The following is a 23,006-nucleotide window of genomic DNA, read 5'->3' as shown; positions in this document are numbered from 1 at the left end:
TGGCTTGGAGGCTAAGGCAGGAGGCTTGTGAGTTCAAAGCCAGCCTCAGCAACTTAGGGAGGAGGCCCTAAGCAATTCAGTGAGAATCTTTTTCTAAATAAAATATATAAAGGGCTGGGGATGTGGTTCAGTGGTTAAGTGCCTCTGGGTTCAATTTCCAGTACCAAAAAATAAGTATATAAAATAAAAAGATAAAAGGTTCTTCTTGCTGCCGGTAGAGAGGATTATGCCAGACAAGGATAAGAACAGGGAGTTGTTAAGAGGGTATTGAAGTCATCTGGCTGAGATTGATGAAGTGAGGCTCCATCTCATGAGAAATGGTCAGTTGTTAGAGAAATTGTGAACAGAGAGCCAGGACTTCCTGACACAGTCTGGGTGGAATGGGAAAGAGCAGCCAAAGGGGATTGCATGGATTTAGGCCCAGAAGGAGGCATGAGGCTGCCAGGAACTGAAGGAAGGAAGACAGGCTGGGAATGGAGAGATTTCAGTCTGGGCTGAATCTTTTGGATTGGCACAATTGATTTGTGTGACAAGGGGAGGGTGGTTTGAACTTTTATTTTCAATATATATATATTGAAAAGATTCTTCTTGCTGCCGGTAGAGAGGAGTATGCCAGAATTATACATATGTATATATATATATATATATTATATATATTATAATATATAATTATATTATAATATATATAATATAATATATATTTTAATTAGAAAGTCAGGTGTATGATGCATGCCACTATTCCCAGCTATTCAGGAAGCTGAGTTAAAAGGATTATTCCAAGTTTAAGGATAGCCTGAGCAATTTAGCCAGACCCTGTCTCAAAATAAAATTTAAAAGGCTGGGGGTAACTAGAATTTTTCATCATAGAACAAGCCATTGAAATTTTTTGTTGTTTGACAGGAATTTCACATCAGGCTCACCAGGATGTGGGTGTAGTCCAGAGGCCCTACCCTCTCCCACAACCCTCCCTTAAGGTATGTGACACCCAGCAGGAGAGGCACCCTGCTCTCACCAAGACCACTCCCTCACCTGGGTCTGGATGTCCAATTGCCAGAAGCCACGGGGGCTTCCAGTCTGGGAGGGAGGCTCTCAGGACCCCTGCTTGAATTTGCAAGGACTTCCACCTTGACTTCACCAGTAGGGTGAAGAGTCGCCACACCACACCCACCACCAACAGAAGCCCCAAGGGCTCTGCAGCCCCCACAGGGCCCAAGGTCAGCCAGGCTTGATCAGAGGACAAAGGACAAGGACAGAGAGAGCCTGCCTCTCCTTTTCTACCCGAAGACCAGGTGGTGGCTGCTCATTGTTGGGCCTCCTCCCATAGCTCTCCGACACCATTCTGCTGCTCCAGAATGAAGGCCTATTCATCACACTGCACCAAGCCTTCAGCAATTTGGGCAAATGAAGAGGAGACAGGTAAGAATAATGAAAGAACATTCCCAGGGTTAGCATGGAAAATTGGCAGCACGATCTGTGATATGATTTTCCAAAGAGAACTTTGCCTAGAAAAGGAAAAATATATATATTTTTTAAACTGGGGATTGATCCCAGGTGTACCCTACCAGTAAGCTACATCCCCTTTTTATTGGCCTCGAACTTGTGATCTTCCTGTGTTGCTGGGATTACAGGAATGCGCCATCATGCCTGGCTGGGAAAGGAAATCACCAGTAGACACATTGTTGAAATGCACTCACTTTTTCAGGGAAAAGGAGAATGAAGTGTCCTGTGAGAGGGGAGAGCAGTAATCAAGTGCAGATGACCCTGGTTTCTCCTAGGATGCTGATTTTTGAACTGTCTGATGCTCAGGTGAACATACTAGTAGGCAGCTGAATAAGGCAGCCAGGGCCTCAGGAGAGGGTCTGAGCTGGGGATGTGGTATACGTGGGAGGGATTGGAGGAGAGCTGGTCTAAACAGCCCTGAGACTGCAGGAGAGGGCAAAAAGAGTCTAAGAAGTTCTGGGCCCTCCAGTGATAAGAGAAAAAGAGGAAGAGGAAAGCAGGCTAAAAGGAAGCATCCTGCAGGCAGGGAAAAAAATCAAGAGGGCGTGGCGTATGAGAAGCCACTTGGAAAATAAAGTGCTCTGAGGCAGAAAGGGTCACCACTGTGTCACATACTGCCTGCTCCTCGATCAGGTAAGTTGAGATCAAGGATGGCTGCTGGATTTAGTGATGCTGGAGTAGATATGAGAGGTTTGGAGGAGTCTGGGGGTTTGGGCTGTAAATGAGAGCACTGACTGGTGGTGGGAAGGGAACGCAAGGTAGTGTTTAGGTTTAAATGAGTTTTTTCCCTGTAACAAGAGATTGAACCTGGGGTGTTCTACCACTGAGCCACACTCCGCCCTTTTTACTTTTTATTTTGAGACAGGGTGTCTTGCTTACCCTCACTAAATTGTGGAGGCTGGCTTTAAACATGTGATCCTCCCCCCTCAGCCTCCTTAGCCGCTGGGATTATAGGTGTGCACCACTGCGCTCGGCAGCAAAAAATTAATTAATTAATTAATTAAGGTTTAGAGGAATAACATATTTTTGGTAGACTAAAGGGAGTGAATTATTAGGACAAAGAAAAAATAATGATGCAAAATAAGGTAGAATTTGTAGGGCAACATCCTGAAGTAGGATAGAAGAGACGGATTTAGTGGCCTTGGATTAGAGCATATAGTTTATAGCAGAGGTCAGCAAACCTCTTTTTATTTTCCTGTTACTGGGAATTAAACCCAGGAGCACTATCACTAAGCTACCCCTCTACACACACATACTTTTTAATTTTTATTTTGAGATAATCTAAGTTTCGGAGACCAGCCTTGAACTCAAAAATCTCCCAGCCTCCAGAGTACCTGGCAATAGAAGCATGCACCACCATGCCCAGGTTGAAAACTTTCTATAGTGGACCAGAGAGTAAATATTTTTATATTTGTGCATCATATGATTTCTGTGCAAAATATTCTGCCACTATGACTGTAAAGCAGCCATAGACGATGCACAAACGAACAGGCATGCTATGTTCCACTAGAGCTATATTTAGGATCAATGAAAATTTTTTTAAAATATTATTTTAGTTTTTGATAGACCTTTATTTTATTTATTTATATGTGGTGTTGAGAATCGAACCCAGTGCCTCACACATGCCAGGCAAGTGCGCTACCTCTGAGCCACAGCCACAGCCCTCAATGAAATTTAAAAAAAAAAAAAATTAGTGGTAGATGGACACAATGCATTTATTTTATTTACTTATTTTTTATGTGGTGCTGAGCATTGAACCCAGTACCTCTCACATGCTAATCAAGCACTCTATCACTGAGCTACCACCCCAAGGATCACTAAGGGTTAATTTCATATAATGTTCATATGGCAAAATATATTCTTTTGGGTCCCTCTCCCCATTTGAAATTGCAAAAAAAAAAAAAACTCATCCATAGCTGGAAGTCTGTACAAAACTAGGCAGTGAAACTGGATTGGGCCCAGGGCCCATAGTTTGACCCCCTAATCAATGTAACAGACATGTAACAAGTCAACATGTGTAAGTGGATAGATGTGGTGAAGGGAATGTGGGAAATTTGAGTGCTTTGGTATTTTCAATGAAGTAGGATGCTAAGGATGAGGTGAGGGAGAAGCAGAGGAGCACAAGCATAAAACAGAGTGTGAACTGACGAGGAAATGCAGGTGGAGCAAGGTCTGTCATCATGAAGGAAACCCAGTTGTGTCCAGTGGGGGTGCTTTTCTCCAACCACAGGCAGTTGCATGGATGGGGACACAGCTGTCAGAAAGGGGGACCTTAGAGCCAGGCATGATGGCACATGCCTATAATCCCAGCAACTGATGCTGAGGTAGGAGGATTGCAAATTTGAGGCCAGCTTCAGCAACTTAGTGAGGCCCTAACAAAGCAACTTAATGAGATCCTCTCTTAAAACAAAAAATAAAAAGGGATGGGGAGGTACAAGCACCCCTTGGTTCAATGGTTCAATCCCTAGTCCCCTTCCCCCACAAAAAAGGAAAAAAGGGGTCTTCACCTCAGCTGATGTCTTGCCAAGTAAGTTTCAAGTTGGAAAAAGCCAAGAAACTTGAAATTGTGAGCAGCTGCAGAGCTACTGGTGATGACAAAGGCTAGGGTCCAATTATGAGTGGGGATGAGTGGGTAGCACTGGGTGGAGTACACATCTTGGAGGTAAAGACCTCAAGGAACTGAGAGTTCAGAGGGATCACATGCATGGATGGTATCCTGGCAATTCTGGAAAATGACAAATAATTGCAAGCTTATCATATATCCAACACTGTAGGGACATTAAATGAAGATTTTAAAATTGGCTTCCAGGTTAGGGTGACCTATGGAATCTGCAGAGGTGGGGAAAAGTCATTTTAAATAATGACTTTTTATTATTTATAAATAATGACAGGTCCTTGAATGTTATGCTAAGAAATGTTATGCCCCCGCTTCCTGTGAGAAGGTAGCAAAAATCAGTTAAATCAGCACGCCACCATCCCATTCAGCACACCTGAAAAGGGTTTTGAATCCTTGAAACAACCTCTCTCCTAGTCCTTGAGACTTTTTATTCCAGAGTTAGAGGTGAGACAGTCCAGGTAGCTGGTTCTTGGTTTTATTGTTTATGTGTATGTAGGGATGGGGGTTGGGTCATTAACTACATTTTTCTTTTATTGTGTGTTATGATATCATGAATTGGGACTGGATAAGCTGCAGTTACTTTTTCAGTTGTTAAAAAAAAAAAAAAAAAGGCTTTCATAATCTTTTAGTTGCTTTTCTTTCTTTCCTCCTCCTCCTTGTTTTTTGGTGCTGGAGATTGAACCCAGGGCTTATGCTAAGCATGCACTCCACCACTGAGCTACACTTGCAGCCTGAGTAGCTTTTCTTTTTAAAGGGGATAGATTTAGAACATTTTTTTTAAGCAAGTGAATAAAATCAGGCTGAATAGGTAAGTCTGAGACCTTTCAAGTAAGCCCTGGATACCTGTGGTTGGTGCTATCCAGTTGGCCTAAGGAGAGGTTAGGGAGGAGTCAAATGACCTGCTCAGGTGGTTGGATCAGGCTGGTTGGTTGGTTCAGAGCTTTCAGGAGAAAAAAGGAGCAAGCACACATTTTGTGCTGAGTGAGGCCTATGCTGCTTAAACCTGTATACACCTCGACCCTTGCTCATTTTACATGCAGGTTGTAACTGAGATTTGGAAACAAAGTGGAAGTCAAAGGATTTGGAAGGGCTTTAGAGTAGTCAGGTTTTCAGATTACAGCTTTAGAGTCGCCTCTGGAAAATGCTGGATAAGATGTATGGCCACCTCTTTAAAAGTAATATTCATTTTGGTGTCTGATCAGAAATTGAAAATGATGACTTCCGGTCTATTTTCATGGGTTATTTGCACAAGTATAAGATATAATAAGTTCAGGAAAATTACTCAGTAGAATCAGTAAGTCAACAGCATCGATGGACATCCGTATGAGGGCTCTTGGGTAAACAGCATAACTGAAAGGGGCCCTCTAGCCTTAACCCTAAGGAACTCAGTTTCCAGGAGCAGAGGTGTTTGTTCACAGGTGTGTCCAGTTTCACTAGAGCTCCTGGAACAGGAGGTCAGTTGGTTTTTTGTTTTGTTTTTGTGGTACCGGGGATTGAACCCAGAGGCACTTTACCACTGAGCTATACTCTCAACACGTTTTATATTATTTTGAGACTGGGTCTCACTTGGTTGCTGAGGCTGGCTTCAAACTTGCTATCCTATGCCTCAGCCTCCTGAATCACTGGAATTACAGGCATGCACCACCATGCCTAGCTAATAAATATTTCCTGAATAAGTCAGAATAGTGTAGGAAAGCCTTTGAGATCTTCTGGGCTAGCTTTGGCCACTTACCCAGTTAATGGCCTAGGCCTAGTCAATTAGCATCTCTGAGTCCCAGTTTCCTCATCTGAATGAGACTAATTTTGGCCAACATCTCCACATATTTTGCAAAGATTAAATGACACCACACCTAACATTTAAGATTAATGGCTCTTTTGGTACTGAAAGAAAAATGAGGAACATTCTTTGTTTGGTGGGAGGCAATTGTTGCAGATATTTTACAATTTTTTTCAAAAAAAGAAAACCTTAAAAAATGTGGAAACCTTGGAGCCTAGGGGAAAATTCTCCAAGTAAAATTCATTATTTACTTTGTTTCTGTCTCTTCCCCCAACCCATACTGGGGATTGAAACCAGGGGTGCTCTACCACTGAGCTGTGTCCCCAACCCTTTTATATTTTTATTTTGAGACTGAGTCTCTCTAAATTGCTGAGGTTGGCTTTGAACTTGTGATCCTCCTGCCTCAGCTTCTGGAGTGGCTGGGCTTACAGCATGCACCATGTAGTCCCAGGATTGAACACAAGGCTCATGCATACTAGGCAAGTGTCTACCAGTGAACAACATCTCTAGTCCGTTTCATTGTTTTATTTTGAGACAGGGTCTTGCTAAGTTGCTGAAGCTGGCCTGGAACTTGTAACCTCCTGCTTCAGTATCCCTCATAATCAGAATTAAAGATATGTGCCACTGAGCCTGGTTTATTTACTTTCTATCATGTCAACTCAAATGAAAGACAGTTTACCACCCATTATCTCATCTAATCCTGGAAAAAATACTTGCAATAGGCATTATCCTGAAAAAATATACCAGGTATGCAAAAGGCTAAACAGTAGCAGGCTAAATGATGGAACAGGACTTTAGACCCAGGTTGTTTGATATTAAAACCTATGTTATTTCCACTACAGCAAAATGTAGACTATTTTCAGTGGTTTAGTTCAACCTCACACCCAGAGCTAAAATATTCATAGTAATAGTTATTTCTAGAATTAGAGCAATAATGGTGCTGGTTATTCAAAGATTTTTTTTTTTTCCTCCTGGGCTGGGAAACTAACTCAGTGGTAGAGCACTTACCTAGCACACAGGAGGCCATAGGTTTGCTCTCCAGGACCACAAAGAAAAAAAAATCCCCCCAAACTGAATTCTGTCTCTTATCAATTTCACCCCTGCAAACCTGGGTCTGGCTTCTGGAGCTGCCCAGAGGAAATCCATTGCTCCCTGAAGGTGCAGAGGATGCAGCTGTGTCCTAAGCAATCACCCTGCACACAGCTGGGGGAGCTCCTGACCCTCCACAAGATGGACACTCGGCCCTCGCTGCACTGACTCTAGTTTCTCCCTGTCTCAAAATGATTGCTAACAGATGAAACAGCTCCCATTGCAGTCACCGCAAGGTCACTGCTGCTGTTGTGTTATGTGAGACAGGCTCTAAGCTCCAACCGGAAAACCTCCTGGGAGATGGATTTGTTCTCTCATTCATACAGTCCAGAAATGTTCAGGAGTGCCTACTCGGTCCCAGGCACGGTCCTAGGCACGGTTGTTCATGCAAGATCCCTATCACTGAAGGACAGACACCTGCTTTTGTAGAGTTTATCTTCTAGTCTGAGAAAACAGAGGACACAAAATGAATATGTAAACTTCTAGAAGGTGACAAGTGTTAGGGGAAAGGAAAGGGGGTGGACCTGGAAATGTCAGAATGGGAACTGTGGTGGTTCCCACTTACCTGGGTTGCCCACATGGCTGAAGGCTAGAGAGTGAATAAGCTGGGTGGATAACCAGGGAAAGAGCAGTGGAGGCCAAGGGAACAGGCTGTGCAGGCCCCAAAGCTCAGGCATGCCTGGGGCTGGAACAGCATGAGCAAGGCCTGGGTAGAGGAGCAAGGTCTGACAGATGATCAGAGAGAGATGGTCTGCGCTGCACTCTCCACTACACATACCTCTAGTCCATGTGGCTGCTGAGCCCTGGAGTGCAGCTAGTGCTGTAGAACTAAATGACACATCAGATTTCAAAGACTTTGATAACAGGGGAGGAATTTCTCATTTTTTTAATATTGATTCCATGTTGCAGTAATACTATTTTTTAGTTATTGGATTTAATAGAACATATTATTAAAATAAATTTCACCTTTAACTTTTTATTCTGAAATGTCATATGTGGCTCAGATTGTGTTTCTGATGAATTATACTGGTCCAGAGTCACCTTTCTAAGGATTTTGTTTTTATTTTGGCTGAGGTGGAAAGCACTGGGGAGTCTTCGGCAGAGAAGTCACATAGATATGTATAAAGCTGTGAATTGAACTCAGTAGTGCTTTACTGCTGAGCTGTATCCCCAGTCCTTTATTTTTTTTTAAAGAGAGAGAGAGAGAGAGAGAATTTTTTTAAATCTTTTTTTTTAAAGAAAGAGTGGGAGAGAGAGAGAGAGAGAGAGAGAGAGAGAGAGAGAGTTTTTTAATATCTATTTTTTAATTCTCGGCGGACACAACATCTTTGTTTGTATGTGGTGCTGAGGATCGAACCCGGGCCGCACGCATGCCAGGCGAGCGCGCTACCGCTTGAGCCACATCCCCAGCCCCCCAGTTCTTTATTTTTGAGACAGGGTCTTTTCTATGTTGCCCAGGCTGGCCTTGAACTTGAACTTGAACTCAGCATCCCTAGTCACCGGGATTATAGGTGTGTGCCATCATGCCTAGCATGATCTGGCTTTTTTTTTTTTTTTAAAGAAAACAATCACTGTGTGTCATGTGCCTATAATTCTCAGCTATTTGGGAGGCTGAAATAGGAGGATAGCAAGTTTGAGGCCAACCTGGGCAATTAGACCCAGGTTGAATAAAAAGGGCTGGTAGAGTGCTTGCCTAGCATGCATAAAGCCTTGGGTTTGATTCCCAGTAGCACACATACACACAAAGGGATCACTTTGGCTATTGTAATGAGAATAAATTGTAGGAGCTCATACATGGAAGCAGGGAGAGCAGTCTGCAGTCTACCGAGTAATCAGTAATACAGGGAAGAGATGATGGTGGTAGTGGAGGTGATGAGATGTAGTCAGAATTCTGCTCTATTCTGATGGTAGCCCTAAAAGGATCTCCCGTGGGATTAGATGTGGGGTGGGAGAAATGGTTTTGGCCTGAGAAACAAGAATGATGGGGCTGCCACTGACTGATACAGAAAGATTGGGCAGTACAGTGGAATATGAGGATATCGATTTAGGTTAATTAGTGAGATGGAGACACTGAATAGTTGGATGTTAGTGTATAGAGCCAAGGGAAAAGTTTGAGTTGGAGATAAAAATTTGGGAATTCTAATATCAAAGTAGTATTTTTTTTAAGTCAAGAGACTAGAGGAGTTCACTAAAGGAGCATGATAATGTTTAAAAGTAAAGAATGAGGAATGAGCCTTAATAGAGGAGAAACGGATAGTGGAGAAACATAGGAGAGGAAATTCAGAATCCACAAAGAATAAAGGACAGAGAAGGAGCCAGATGATCGTCCCTGGGAGCCAATGAAGAACAAGATTCTGGGACAAGTAAGCTGTCAACTCTAAGGAGAGCTGTTTAAGATGAGAACAAGTTGACAAGTTGGTTTAAGTGATGTGAAGTCCAGGGGATGTCTCTTTGGGTTGATGTGAGTCAAAGTCTGATTGCAGGAGGTGCAACCAAGAACAACAGGAAAGGCTTTGGAGACAGCTGATATCAGCATGTATGGAAAACCCCACAAATTTTACCAGGAAAAGGATGAGAGAATTGGGGCCAACACTGATAGAAAGTTGGGGCTAAAGGACTTAAATAATGATGTGACAGATAACAGAAGATTTGTCTCCTAATAGGAATAACCCAGTAGATAGGAGAAAATTGATGATGGGGGGAGGGGAGGTGGAGTCTTGTTCCCTTGTTGAGAGGGTGTTTCATCTAGGGCCAGAAGGCTTGCCCTCAGGGGCCAGGGAAGTTCACTTACTGTAACCAGCAGGAAAGTTGACCAGGAGGGTGTGTTGTGGTGGGGCCATTGTGTAAGTTCTGTCCTGTGGCTTCATTTTCTCAATGAAATGGTAAGTAAGGCCTCCAGCAAGATGAGGTGTTGGAGCTCAGTAGAGAGAACTACAAGTGCAACCTAATTATCTGGGAGAGTGAGAGAATGACTGGAAAGGGTGAAATGGCAGCTGGTTTTATGGACATGGTTGTAAAGTGATGACCCACATTGTGTTATCTGCAGGATGTTGAAGGTGTATTCAAGGGAGTGGTGTGTGTGTGTGTGTGTGTGTGTGTGTGTGTACCACAAGGGAATGGACCCAGGGGCACTTAACCACTGAGCCATCCCCCAGCCCTTTTTATCTTTTGAGACAGGGTCTCATGAAGTTGCTTAGGTCCTCACTAAGTTGCTGAGTCTGGCTTTGAACTTCAAATCCTCCTGCCTCAGCCTCCAGAGTCACTGGGATTATAGGTGTGCACAAAGGGAGTGATCTCAATGATTTATCAGAGTTGACTCACTCAAACAAATATTTGCTGAGTGCTTACTTTCATCCCAGCAGCATATAATGAAACTGCTTTTTAGGCTCAGAGTTGCTCAGTACCTGCTGCCTCCATTAAAGCCCTGCTTGTTCTTTCACCGCCCTCCATGGCCCCCGCGGGAACTGCGGTCCAGGCAACACACGGCACACTGCTGCCACCTCGTGGCCAATAGCTGCTACTACGAGTACACCACGCTAACACCTAGTACTGGACTTGCCCAGGGGCTTGGGTTGGTCCCTGGCAGAAATTGTGACCTGGCCAAAGATCACAATTCCTTGTGGCGATTGCCTCTGCCTTTCCCCACCGTTCACTTTTCCACTCTTATTCCTTACCAAGGTATGACCGTCTCCTGGGAAGCTTCCATTTTATCAGACAAGTCTGAAAATCAATAAGTCATTGAATTTCAAGCTTTTGTGGAAAACTAGAGCAGGAAATATTTTAGATACCAGGATCTGCACTGTGCCTCCATATCCTACCACTAAGAGGAGGCACCATCTTCAGAGTAATACTGAGCCTGAATTTTGTCCGTTTTTGTCACAATTCACATTAGAATTTGACTAAAAATTCATGATGCCTGATGCCCCACATAATGTCCTTATTACCCAGTGCTTGATTATTCCCCAGTATTTACATTTATTTCCTGTGTTGTTTAAAAATATATATTTTTTTTGTACCAGGGGTTGAACTCAGGGTACTTAATCACTGAGCCACATCCCCAGCCCTTTTTGTAATTTATTTAGAAACAGGATCTCACTTAAGCCTCAGCCTTGCTAAGTTGCTGAGGCTGGCTTTGAACTTGCAATCCTCCTGCCTCAGTCTTCTGAGCCATGGGATAACAGGCATGCAATATCACTCCCAGCTCTTGATTACAAGTTTTACAAGGGCTGTAGATGTAGCTCAGTTAGCATTTTTCTGGCAAGCGTGAGTCTTTGGGCTTGATCCCCAGAACCACAAGAAAGAAAAAATTTACAATAGTCCTTTTAGAAGTAGAGTGATTTAAAGAATAAACAATCTGATTGGCTGAGATAACATATCAGTATTTGTTTTATTAATTTAACAGATTAACTACCTGACAATAAGGCCTAAAAAATATAGTGCTGCAAGTGGGCAAATGTTTTTCAGTTAAATTTTTTTTTTTTTTAATACTGGGGATTGGACCCAGTGACACTTTACCAAGCAGCTATACCCTGAGACTTTAAAGAAAAATTTGGAAGCAGGAATTAAACACAGGGGCACTTAACCACTGAGCCACATCCCTAGTTCTTTTCTCTTTTTTATTTGGACACAGGGTCTTACTAAATTGCTTAAGGCCTCCCTAAGTTGCTGAGGCTGACTTTGAATTTGAAATCCTCCTGCCTCAACCTCCTGAGCTGCTGGAATTATAGCTACATGCCTATAGCTAAATTTTTTATTTTCAGGCAGAGTCTCGCTAAGTTGCTGAAGCTGGCCTCGATTGGCGATCCTCTTCCCTCCCTCAGCCTCTCAAGTAGCTGGGATTATAGGCTTCTGCCACTATACCCACCAGTTAATTTATCAAAGTAATACCTACATAAAAATTGAAGTAGTACATTAGTTGGCTTTCCATTACTGTAACAAATATCTCAAATAGTCAACTTAAAAAGAAGACAGGTTGGGCTGGGGATGTGGCTCAAGCGGTAGCGCGCTTGCCTGGCATGCGTGCGGCGCGGGTTCGATCCTCAGCACCACATACAAACAAAGATGTTGTGTCCGCCGAAAACTAAAAAAAAATAAATAAATAATACTAAAAAAAAAAAAGAAGAAGACATGTTTATTTTGGATCACTGTTTCAGAGGTTTCAGTCTAAGATCAGTTGGCCTTGTTGCTTTTGGGCTTGTGGCCAGGCAGTACACATGTAGGGAGAGTATGGTAGAACAAAGCCATTTACCTCATGGTAATGTAGTGAAAGGGAGACAGAAAGAAGAGACAAAGGGGTACTCCACCATTAAACCACATCCCCAGCCTTATTTTCTATTTTATTTAGAGACAGGATCTCACTGAGTTGCTGATTTTGAACTCACACTCCTCCTGCCTCAGCCTCCCAAGCTCTTGGGATTACAGGCGAGCACCAACCTCACCCGACTAGTGGGTTCCCTTTTAAGGAATCAGTGTGCTGCCGTTTTCATTGTTGAGTCCTGCACTGTCCACATTTCTTTTTTGTGTGACCATTCAATTTCTATAGAAAAAGGATAATCCATTTCCTACAGCCAAATGGTATGGAACCAAAAGCTTCACTGCTGATCCTCTGAGGAGAGGATGAAGAAAATGACTGAGGTCCCCACAGTGTCATGGATATGGAAGAAATACTCAACTGCCCAGTTCTTCAGCATTGAAACAATGCTTTTGTTTTGTTCAAGTCTGGCCTTCCTGGTACTTGGTATCTCCAAATACCCAGCTGTGAGCCAGTTGGCTTTCTTTCTCTTCCACTGTGGACTCCTCTCTTCCCCCACCATTTAAAATTCCTTAGGTTGTTCTAGGGAGGTTTGGGGAAAGAGGGGAGGCAGGTGTGTGGAAAGTGTGTGAGAAATCTGCCATTTTTAACTGGAAGTTTTAAATAGACCGATTATCATTAAGAATCAGAGGAGCTGGGTATAGTAAAGCAGGCCTGCAATCCCAGCAGCTTGGGAGACTAGGACTTGGGATTACAAATTCAAGGACAATCTTGCCAATTTATTGAAGCCCTAAGCAACTTAGCGAAATCCTGTCTCAAAATAAAAGATAAAAAGGGTTGGGGATGTGGCTCACTGGCTAAACACCCCAGTGTCCAATTCCTGGTGCCAAAAAAAAAAAAAAAAAAGTTAAAGGCTTTTTCTGGGAGGGAGCTCAGAGGGTACACAGAAGGCTGAGCATGCCGGGCAGCTTTGAGGCGCTCCCTAGGCAGAGCTCAGGATGGTGCAATCCAAGGTCTGCAGAGAGGAGAACACCAGGAAGGCTGGAGCACCCAAATGACAGTCATCCCTTTGCTCTGGGTAGTCCTCCTTGGACCAGCCATCATACATAAAATCAATTAATATCCACTTTTTCTAAACTAAGCTTGAGGATCAAAAAGCCATCAAGTCTCTTTCTATCCAACTTGTTCAACATTCTCATCACATTTTGCTGATTTTCTCTCATTATTACGAAGCGTCAGAAGGAACCCCGGGTCACTTCAATTTTTTTCTGAGATCTAGGTTAGTAAGCCAGATCTTGTATAGACACACTTTCTGTATTTATATACACACAAATAAATATTTGCTGACATGGCAAAAAAATTTCACCAAAAATATCCCATGGTCAGAAGGACCTGCCACTGTTGTCCAGCGTATATTTCTGGGCCATTACAGTTAGGAAGAGACTTTGAATGTCCTCCCTACCCTGAAAAAAAAAAACTTTGATATGAAAGTTAAAGGCTTAAATATAGTGGAAGCAACTTAAATATCTCATTCACAACTAATGAGAGATGTTTGGGGACAGAGGGACAGAGCTGGAGACCCCTGTTGGTGTCCCTGATCCCACATTGCCTGCCGATAAGCTAATGGCTGAGATCCTCAGCTTGGCTATTAAAATATCTAAATGTTTACCTTGCCCATATTATAAGGCCGTTGTAAATTAAATGAAAATATTTATAAATTGTATACTATGCTGTTGTATTTATGGATAAATTGATGGAATTTGCCAGAAACTTTGTAGGGGGTAATATGGAATGTGAAGTTAAAAGGATTACAGTTCCTGACCTTATGAAACTTAGAATTTAGTAATATCTCTTTAGAGAAGAGGGAAAAACAACAAAGACAAAAATCTGGCTTTTTTTTTTTTTTCAAACGCTGGAATTTGTTTTTCAACTTGAAACAACTGAGTGCATTTCTCTCTGATTCCTGTCTATTTCCATTAGCTCTAGTTTGCTTTTTTCCTTTGCCTGTTTTTGAAGCATATCATACTAGATTGTATTTCCAGCAGCATTCAGGAGCTGCTCTTGGTCTGGGGTGTAGCTCAATGGTAGAGTGACATGAGCCCTGCCCTGGGTTCAGTCCTCACCTGTCCTCCCTACTCTGGTGGGGGGGAACCTTTGATATAAAAGTTGAAAGCTTAAATATAGTGGAAGCAACTTAAATGTCTGTTAGTTGTTGCATGATAAACCAAATGTGGAATATGCATACAATGGGATATTAGTCTTCAAAAGGGAGGAAGTTCTGGGGCTGGGGAGTGGCTCAAGCGGTAGCACGCTCGCCAGTCATGCATGCGGCCCGGTTCGATCCTCAGCAACACATACAAACAAAGATGTTGTGTCCGCCAAGAACTAAAAATAAATAAATAAATATTTAAAAAAAAAAGGGAGGAAGTTCTAATACATGCTGCACTATGGATGATTCTTGAAGACATTATGCCAAGTGAAATAAGGCAGCCACAAAAACACAAATCCTGGAGGATTCTACTTATATGAAACATCTAGAGTAGTCCAATGCATAAAGACAGAAAATACAATGGTGATTGCCAGAGGCTGAAGGGAAGGGGATTTAGTGTCTAATAGGTACAGTTTAGTTTTACAAAGTGGGAAGAGTTCTGGAGATGGAGGATAGTGCTGATAGCTGCACGACAGTGTGAATGTGCTTCCTATTACTGAATTATGCACTTAAAAGTAGTTCAAAGGGTAAATGGTATATTATGTCTATTTTACCACAAAAAAGAAAAGAGAAAAAAAAAACAGTTGAAATGCTATTGTTGGAAGTGTTTAAATTCGGTAGCATCTTTGGAAATAAAATCAGGGGTGCACGCTGCCTTAGAGTTTTCTATGAGAACCACACAGCAGTTGGTGATCAGTGTACTTGTGGGACCCACCATGTGTTGGATTGCTGAATTTCTACGTGGCGGCTTTTCAAATGATTTCAAGCCTGAAGTTGTTCTTAGGCTGAGTTTTCTGGACAAAATTTGAAGAAGCTAAAGGAAAGATGACTAAAAACGCTTTCAATAAAAATAAAGGTCCACGGGCTGGGGATGTGGCTCAAGCGGTAGCGTGCTCGCCTGGCATGCGTGCGGCCCGGGTTGGATCCTCAACATCACATACAAAAACAAAAGATGTTGTGTCCACCGAAAACTAAAAATACATATTAAAAAAATTTCTTTCTTTCTCCTCTCTCTCTCTCTCTCTCTCTCTCTCTCTCTCTCTTTTTTAAAAAAAATAAATAAATAAAAAAATAAAGGTCCATTAGAGAAAAAGCATCATTGTAGGGATTTTACTTTGAAAAGGAAATCCAGAACTGGGTCTACAGCTCAGTGACACAGCATTTGCCTAGTAGGCCTGAGAGACCCTGCCTGTGTTCCAGTCTCAGTATTATAAAAACAAGAAACAAAACAAAAAACATAAAAGAGGGGCTGGGGGCATAGGCCAGTAGTAGAGCACTTGCCTAGCATGCATAAGGCCCTGTTGGGTTCAATCCCCAATAAAACACCACACACACACACTACAAAAGAAAAGTCTGTTTCAGCCGTGTTGTATTCTTAGCCTTCTAAATGACTGGGATTTTTGGTACATGACAGGCCGCCCCCCACCTCAGAGGTCTTGGGCAATCACCTGGTTCAGTTTATGCCTTCAGGTATGTATGATATCATCCCAAGTTGCAGATGAGGTGACCCTGGTGCCCAGAGAGGTTAAGAAGTTTGCCTCAATTCCACAGCAAGTGGCAGAGTGGTGGCCAGCACTCTGTCTCCCAGGACCTATGTTCTGTATCCTGCTGTGTGCTTTATGGAACTTTGGGGTCACCATTTTCTACTAAATTATAGAGTTAAAAATATTAGATGGCCTAATTATTGTGCAAACATTCTTTGAGTGTCCCAGACAGTTTCTTATCTGGATAAAGGTGTGTGATCAAAAACCTTTCAGGGGGAGATATGCTGTTTATCTGAGATCAAGGCCTGGACTCCAAAGGAATCTGAGCCTTTGATCAGGACAAACTGATGAAGCTCACTAGATCTCAGATTCCTAATCTGTTTAAAAACATGCCCAACTCAAAATGTTTTTGTGAGAGTTCAGTGAGGTTGTTTATGAATGCATCATGTATGGTATAAAGTAGTGTCTTGGGGTTCTCTGGGTCTTGGGAGGTTTTTAAGATCAAAATGAGTTCCATCGTAACACAAAGGTTTTACTTACCTTCTTGACTGTCTCTCACAGGTATAATACGGTGGTATGTCCAAAGGCTGTGAGATGTGGGATATTTATAACAGATTGAATGCAGAAAATATGAGATATTCAACTGGCTTCTGATGGGCCAGGTATTCAAGGTTTGCAAAAATATTAAATAAACTCTTCTCATTTATTTTTTGATCGGAAGGTAGCTACTTTTCATAAAACTGTCTTATGTTTAAATGGAATGTGTTCTTAGGTATCTTTTAGGTTAATAAAATTTAAAAATAGTGTTTTCAGTTTTGCTGGGTATGGTAGCACACAACTGTAATTCCAGCAACTCTGGTGGCTTGAGGATGATTTCAAGTTCAAGGTCAACCTCAGCAACTTAGCCAGATCCTGTCAAAAAAAAAAAAAAGACGGGGTATAGCTTGTTCAGTGGTAGAGTACTCCTGGGTTTAATTCCCAGTACCACCAAAAAAAAAAAAAAAATTCAGTTTGAATTTCCCATGTGATAAATATTGTTAGTTATAAGTACATAAACAAAAGCTCTTTGAGGTTCTTATGAAATTTTCAGAGTATAAGGTTAAAAAGTTTGAAAATTACTGATATAAAATACTGTACAAAATAGCAGATATTTTTACTTTGCATCATTGATTTAAGAAGAAAGTATCACATGATTAAAAGGGATACAGGCATCTTATAGAACACTTCAAAAATTATAGATATATCCAGTGACTTGGGAAGGCTGAGGCAGGAAGATAGCAAGTTCAAGGCCAGCCTCAGCAACTTAGGGAGACCCTCAACTACTTAGTGAAACTCTGTCTCAAAATAAAAAATAAAAAGGGCTTAGGATGTGGCTCAGTCGCAAAGCAGCCCTGGGTTCAATCTCCATCCCCCCCCCCAAAAAAAAATAGAAAAAGAAAAAGGAGTAAAATATTATAATACAAAGAATGACTATTGCCTTTGTTGTTGTTGTTGTTTTCCCCACATACTGAGGGGTGCTTTACCTCTGAGCCACATCCCCCAGCCCTTTTTATTTTTTATTTTGAGACAGGGTCTCAGTAAATTGCTCAGAGCCTCTAAGTTGCTATGGTTGACTTTGAACTTGTGATCCTCCTACCTCAGCCTTCTGGGCCACTGGGATTACAGACAGCACCACCACACCCAACAACTGTTGCCGTTTTTGATATATTTTTCTCAGTGGTATTTATTGTAAATACAGAGCCTGTGTCTTTTTCAGTCTACAAAGCTATCTTGTGGTAGCATTAGGACTTTTAACTATATTTTGCTGGCCTTTGAACTAGGTGCTGACGTTAACTCTGCTCCAGTTATTTCCGGTTTGTGTAGTCTTTAGATGTTGTCTCATATGTGGTCTTCATGTCTTGTACCATCCGCTCTCTTCTTTTCTTCTCTTCTAGCCCTCCTTGGTGATGTTGGCTGCTAAGGTCTCAATGGCCTGCTGCCCCTGGCAAGCCTTCCCCTTTGGGCTCGGCTGAGTGTTTCCATTACCAATGAGAGGGAGCTCTTGAGGTATGGAAGGGGTATATGCTGTATGTGCTAGAATCAGCCCTGGGTGCCCCCAGGCCTTGTTGTGGGCAGGGCCTCCCTCTCCTTGAGTGATGTTTTGCTGTTTTTGAATTTTTTTTTTTTTAAAGAGAGAGAGAGAGAGAGAGAGAGAGGAGAGAAATAATTTTAATATTTATTTTTTAGTTTTCGGCGGACACAACATTTTTGTTTGTATGTGGTGCTGAGGATCAACCCGGGCTGCACACATGCCAGGCGAGCGCGCTACCGCTTGAGCCACATCCCCAGCCCATGTTTTTGAGTTTTGATGATACACAATTTTATGAAAGTATTTTTTCCTCTCCCCCCTCACCCCATTTTGATTCCTACCATCTTTCTAAACCTGAGATATGAGCCTAGGCAGGGTTGGAAATGGGACAGTTTATATTCAGAGGGGCTGAATACCATCAGAAACAACCTCTCTGGTGGCCTAGGCTTAGTACCTAATATGGTGGAACCAACCCAAAAGTCCATGGATAGATAAATGGGTAAAGAAAATGTGTCAGATACATTCAATGGGATAGTTTATTCACTGTTAAAAAGGAGGGAAATTCTGGTACATACTACAACATGGATGAACCTTGAGGATATCATGCTAAGTGAAAAAGCCGGTTATAGATAGACATATACTGTATGGTTCCACTTACATGAAAAACACCTGGAATAGTCAAATCATAAAGACAAAGAGTAGAATGGTGGCTGCCAGGGATGGAGGGAGGGAAGGGGAGGTATTGTTTAGTTTTGCAAGATGAAAAGAGTTCTGGAGATGGATGATAGTGATGGTTGCACAACAGGGTGAATGTAGTTAATATTACTGAACTGTACCAAGTCCAGCAGCAATGCTCAAATATTTTAGTCTTAAAGAGATTTTGTTTATGAGGCTATATTTATTAATATTTATCATATTAGAAGTTAGAACTAAAATATATTTTGAAATATTTATGGATTAACCTAAAGTAATAGTAACATCCCATTACATTTAAACATTTGTATGAAAAATAACCATGGACCTTACTCCACTGTGGAAGTGGTGGGATCATAAAACCCTTTTTGTTGTTGTTGTTTTGTTTTGGTACTGGGGATTGAACTGAGGGGTCTTTACCACTGAACCACATCCCCAGCCCTTTTTATTTTTTATTTTGAAACAAGGTTTTACTAAGTTGCTTTAGGCTGGCCTCAAACTTACTATCCTCCTGCCTCAGCCTCCTAAGATATGATATGTAGCCCTGGGATATGAGTCTAAGCATGGCTAGAGATGAAACAGTTTATATTCAGAGTATAATCTGAATACTATCAGAAACAGCCCTTCTTTCTGATGGCCTAAGCTTAGTACTTAATACAGTGGAACCAACTCAGATGTCCACGGATAGATAGATGGATAAAGAAAATGTGTTATATACATTCAATGGGATTTATTTATTTTTTTATTTATATTTTTTTGGTACTAGGGATTGAACACAGGTGCTCAACCACTGAACCACATACCCAGCCTTTTTTATTTTGAGCAGGGTCTCACTATGTTGCTTCAGGCTTCAATAAATTTCTGAGGCTGGCTTTGAACTTGTGATTCTCTTGCATCAGCCTCCCAAACTTACAAGTGTGCGTCACCGTGTCCAGCTTCAATAGGATATTTTATTCCGCCTTAAGAAGGAGGGAAATTCTGGCACATGTTACAACATGGATGATCCTTGAGGGCTTTATGCTAAGTGCAATAGGCCACCATGCCTTGCTTCGTAATCCTGATATGTTTGATCATATTTCACAAATTTAAGAGAAGTTGAAATCGGGCATGGTGGTGCATGCCTGTAATCCCAGCAGCTCAGGAGACTGAGACAGGAGGATGTGAGTTCAAAGCCAGCCTCAGCAAAAGCGAGGCTCTAAGCAACTCAGTGAGACCCTGCCTCTAAATAAAATAAAAAATAAGGCTGGGGATGTGGCTCAGTGGTCGAGTGCCCCTGAGTTCAATCCCTGGTACCCCCTGAAAAAGAGAAATTGATGTTGATTTCCCAGTTTGCAAAATTACTTAAAAAGTAGAACGATTTTCTCAAAATTCTGACTTTAGACACACGTTTTATTAACCTATAGGACATGACATCCTGTGGCTTATCTTTTAGCGCAAAATAGAAGGACAGTAAAGTATTTTAGGAAATTGGAAAAACTCTATAAATGTGAGAGTTTTTTAAAATTTTTTTTCATTTTTTTAGGAGTTGACAACGGGTCCCTGGTGTTGATTTTGATATTACATATGTTAGTCATTGTGTCTGTTAGTGAAACAGTCTCAAGTCTCATAAGTATATTTGTGTGTGTGGTGCTGAAGACCAAAGCAGGGCTTCACGCATGTCTAGGCAGGTACTCTACCTAACTACATCCCCAACTCTCAAGCCTTAGAATTAAAGTAAGTGTTTTTAAAATGGCATAGAATGTTCCAAAGAGGACCATGACCTTCAGGGGCTTCCCCACTGAACAACCAACCAGGGACATCAGCACTCAATCCAGTTGGTCTCATTTGCTAGAGACTTAGAAGAGAACACAGGCAAGCCTCCTCTTTCTCAGGAGAGAAGCAGCTCAGAATCTAAGTTAAGATGATACAGTTTGGTTTTTAGGACTAAAAGTATATTATATTAACTTTTGAGAAATTCCACATAGAAGCCACAATTGGCTTAGAATTTGAGAAATGAAATTCTAAGGGAAACACCCAAAGTTCAGTTGGAAAAGTGGTCTCTGAGAGGTCTGCTATGGCAAGCTCCTGCTGAATAAGTGTCTAACAGGTGGACAATGACTGTCCTCTGTGTCCTAGACACCAATTCAGGTGAGACTTTACCAGGCATTTTCTGATTTTAAGGGATGTCCTCTAAGTCACTTTGAGAAGCGTAAATGGAAAAGACAGTAGGTTTACTTTGAAGTATGGGCTAGATTCAGGCTTACCTAGACTAGGGAGACAGGAAATGTGCTAGCAGATCTCTGACTGACAGGGGTGAGTTGAAGACACCCCGTTCCAAGCATTGAAGAAATAAAGGGTATTTGTTGGGTCACCTAGTGGGAGAGGAGCATGTTGGAGCTGGCCTCGGGCCTATGTCCAGGCCTCTCTCCTTCCCCTCCCCTATTGTCCATTCCTTTCCTCTTGCTGGCTTCATACTCTTAGATCCTGCCGGGTGGCAGGAGAGATGACCATCAGCAAGTCTGAGGTCAGGCTGAACATCTGAGATGAAAGCACCATTCCCCCCACCTCTAATTTAAAAAATTCCAAGGAATGACTAGGCAAGCTAGGTCCTATGCCAGAAGGGACAGAAAGTTCCAATGGATAGCTTTGGGGGGGTAAAACAGTTTCCTAAAATAGGTAAGGTAAGGAGGCAGGAGAGCCACGGCCAACCAGAAGGGATCACAATGTTAGACAGGTTTATTCTACCATGAAGGGAATTATTATTGTTGTTGTTGTTGTTGTTAGTGTGATGCTGGGGATTGAACTTGGGGCTCTGCACATGCTAGATAGTCACTCTACCACTCAGCTACCATCCCCAGCAGAGGAAATGTTTTTGACGTGGTTCTTCTTAGTTGATGTTTCTCCTTTGACCAGTGTCAGTTTGCTTTTTTAAGATCAAGTTATTTAACTCTTCTGTGCCTCAGTTTCCTCTTCCTCATTTCATACTAAAATCATTTAATAATATTGTATTTCATAAGGTGGTTGTGATAATTAAATATTTGGAACAATGCCTAATAAATGATCAGTGATAAATAAAAGTTTACATCAGAGGGACCAAGCAAATGCAGGGAACTAAGGCCTGGAACATCTCTTGAGATAAAAGAGAAACCAGGAGGATACACTGAGCTGTACGTGTGGAAGTTCTTCCATCAGGTAGAGCTAGGTGTGAGAAGCTATGAGTTGGAATCCACGGGTGGTACTGGAGGCAAACCCCGCAGCATACAGGGTGTGTTGTAGTCATCCTGAACCAGAAGCCATATTCTGCTACCTCCTCCCTAGCCCCTGTGAACATTTGGAATTTGGAGGTAGTGGATTATGGTTAACACTGACTGGGATGTTGTGGTACCTAGTGCCTGAGGGTCCCGGGAATGGGACATTCTACACATAGAAGAATTATCCTGCCTAGAACATCATTACTAAAGGAAGGCACTGGAATGATCTGGGGAGGCAGGCCTCCAAGTGACAGGGAATGAAGAGCACAGATACTGAGAAGTTTCAGCATAAGTGATTGAGCTCAGTCACCAAGCATCTGGACCTCTAGCCCCCTAGCTTGTGGCAGGATTCCTATCTCCAGGGAGAGGACAGAGATTGGAAAGAGACACATGGAGCTATGAATATGTAAGAACCAAGACCAAGACTCCAGTGACCAGCACAGGGCTCTCTTTGCAGAACCAAAGTCAGCAAACGAGTCTGAGTTCAACCCCAGTTCTGCCAACCCTGCGATGGTATTTCTCTGATCCTTACTATCAAGTGTGATAACACAAGAGAGACCCTTAGCACCTGACACACTGTGCATATTCAATCAAGGGAAGCTGCTATGACTTCTGTTGTTATCAATAACATTGACAGAGAGCCAATGAGGAGAGCTCAGAATTGAATAAGTCAGGACCTCAGCTTTAAGAAAGCAAAAGGACTATTAGCAGCCTGGGACAAAGCGTCACCGCTCAAGAGTGTGGAGAGAGTTCTTGTTCCCTCCTGTGTCAGAGGAGGGTTGGTTCTTGGGACAAGGATACCTCTAATGCTGCAGCTGGAATCCAGCAGGTCTTCCTGTGAGGAGAAAGAGGAACATGGAAGAGGAAACTTCACCATGAAGGAACAGCATTCTAGCTGGGAAGCCAGGACTAACACTCTCTAACAACTAAAAGCAATAACATGTACAGTAGGATTGCTACTATACATATAATGTCTGTTTGATTATGTGTGCAGGAAAAACCAAAACCCTGAAAGGGCATGACCAAAATGTTGATAGTGGGAATCTCCAGGAGATGAGAGTATGTCAGGGAAAAAAAAAAAAAAAAAA

General features: G+C 42.2%; 1 protein-coding gene across 1 annotated transcript in view; it reads left to right on the top strand.

Moving 5' to 3' along the window:
* Positions 1-23,006, top strand: part of Gcm1 (glial cells missing transcription factor 1) — a 42,939-nt gene that overhangs the window by 232 nt on the left and 19,701 nt on the right. Inside the window, exons 2-4 of the mRNA XM_015487862.2 lie at positions 901-974; positions 1,285-1,416; positions 17,862-17,973. The gene's annotated coding sequence lies outside the window, so the exon portion shown is untranslated. The remainder of the gene's footprint in view (positions 1-900; positions 975-1,284; positions 1,417-17,861; positions 17,974-23,006) is intronic.

The sequence above is a fragment of the Marmota marmota genome, unplaced genomic scaffold, assembly GCF_001458135.2.
Source record: "Marmota marmota marmota unplaced genomic scaffold, marMar, whole genome shotgun sequence".
Taxonomy (NCBI): Eukaryota; Metazoa; Chordata; class Mammalia; order Rodentia; family Sciuridae; genus Marmota; species Marmota marmota.
This window is presented reverse-complemented; position numbering and strand designations above follow the sequence as displayed.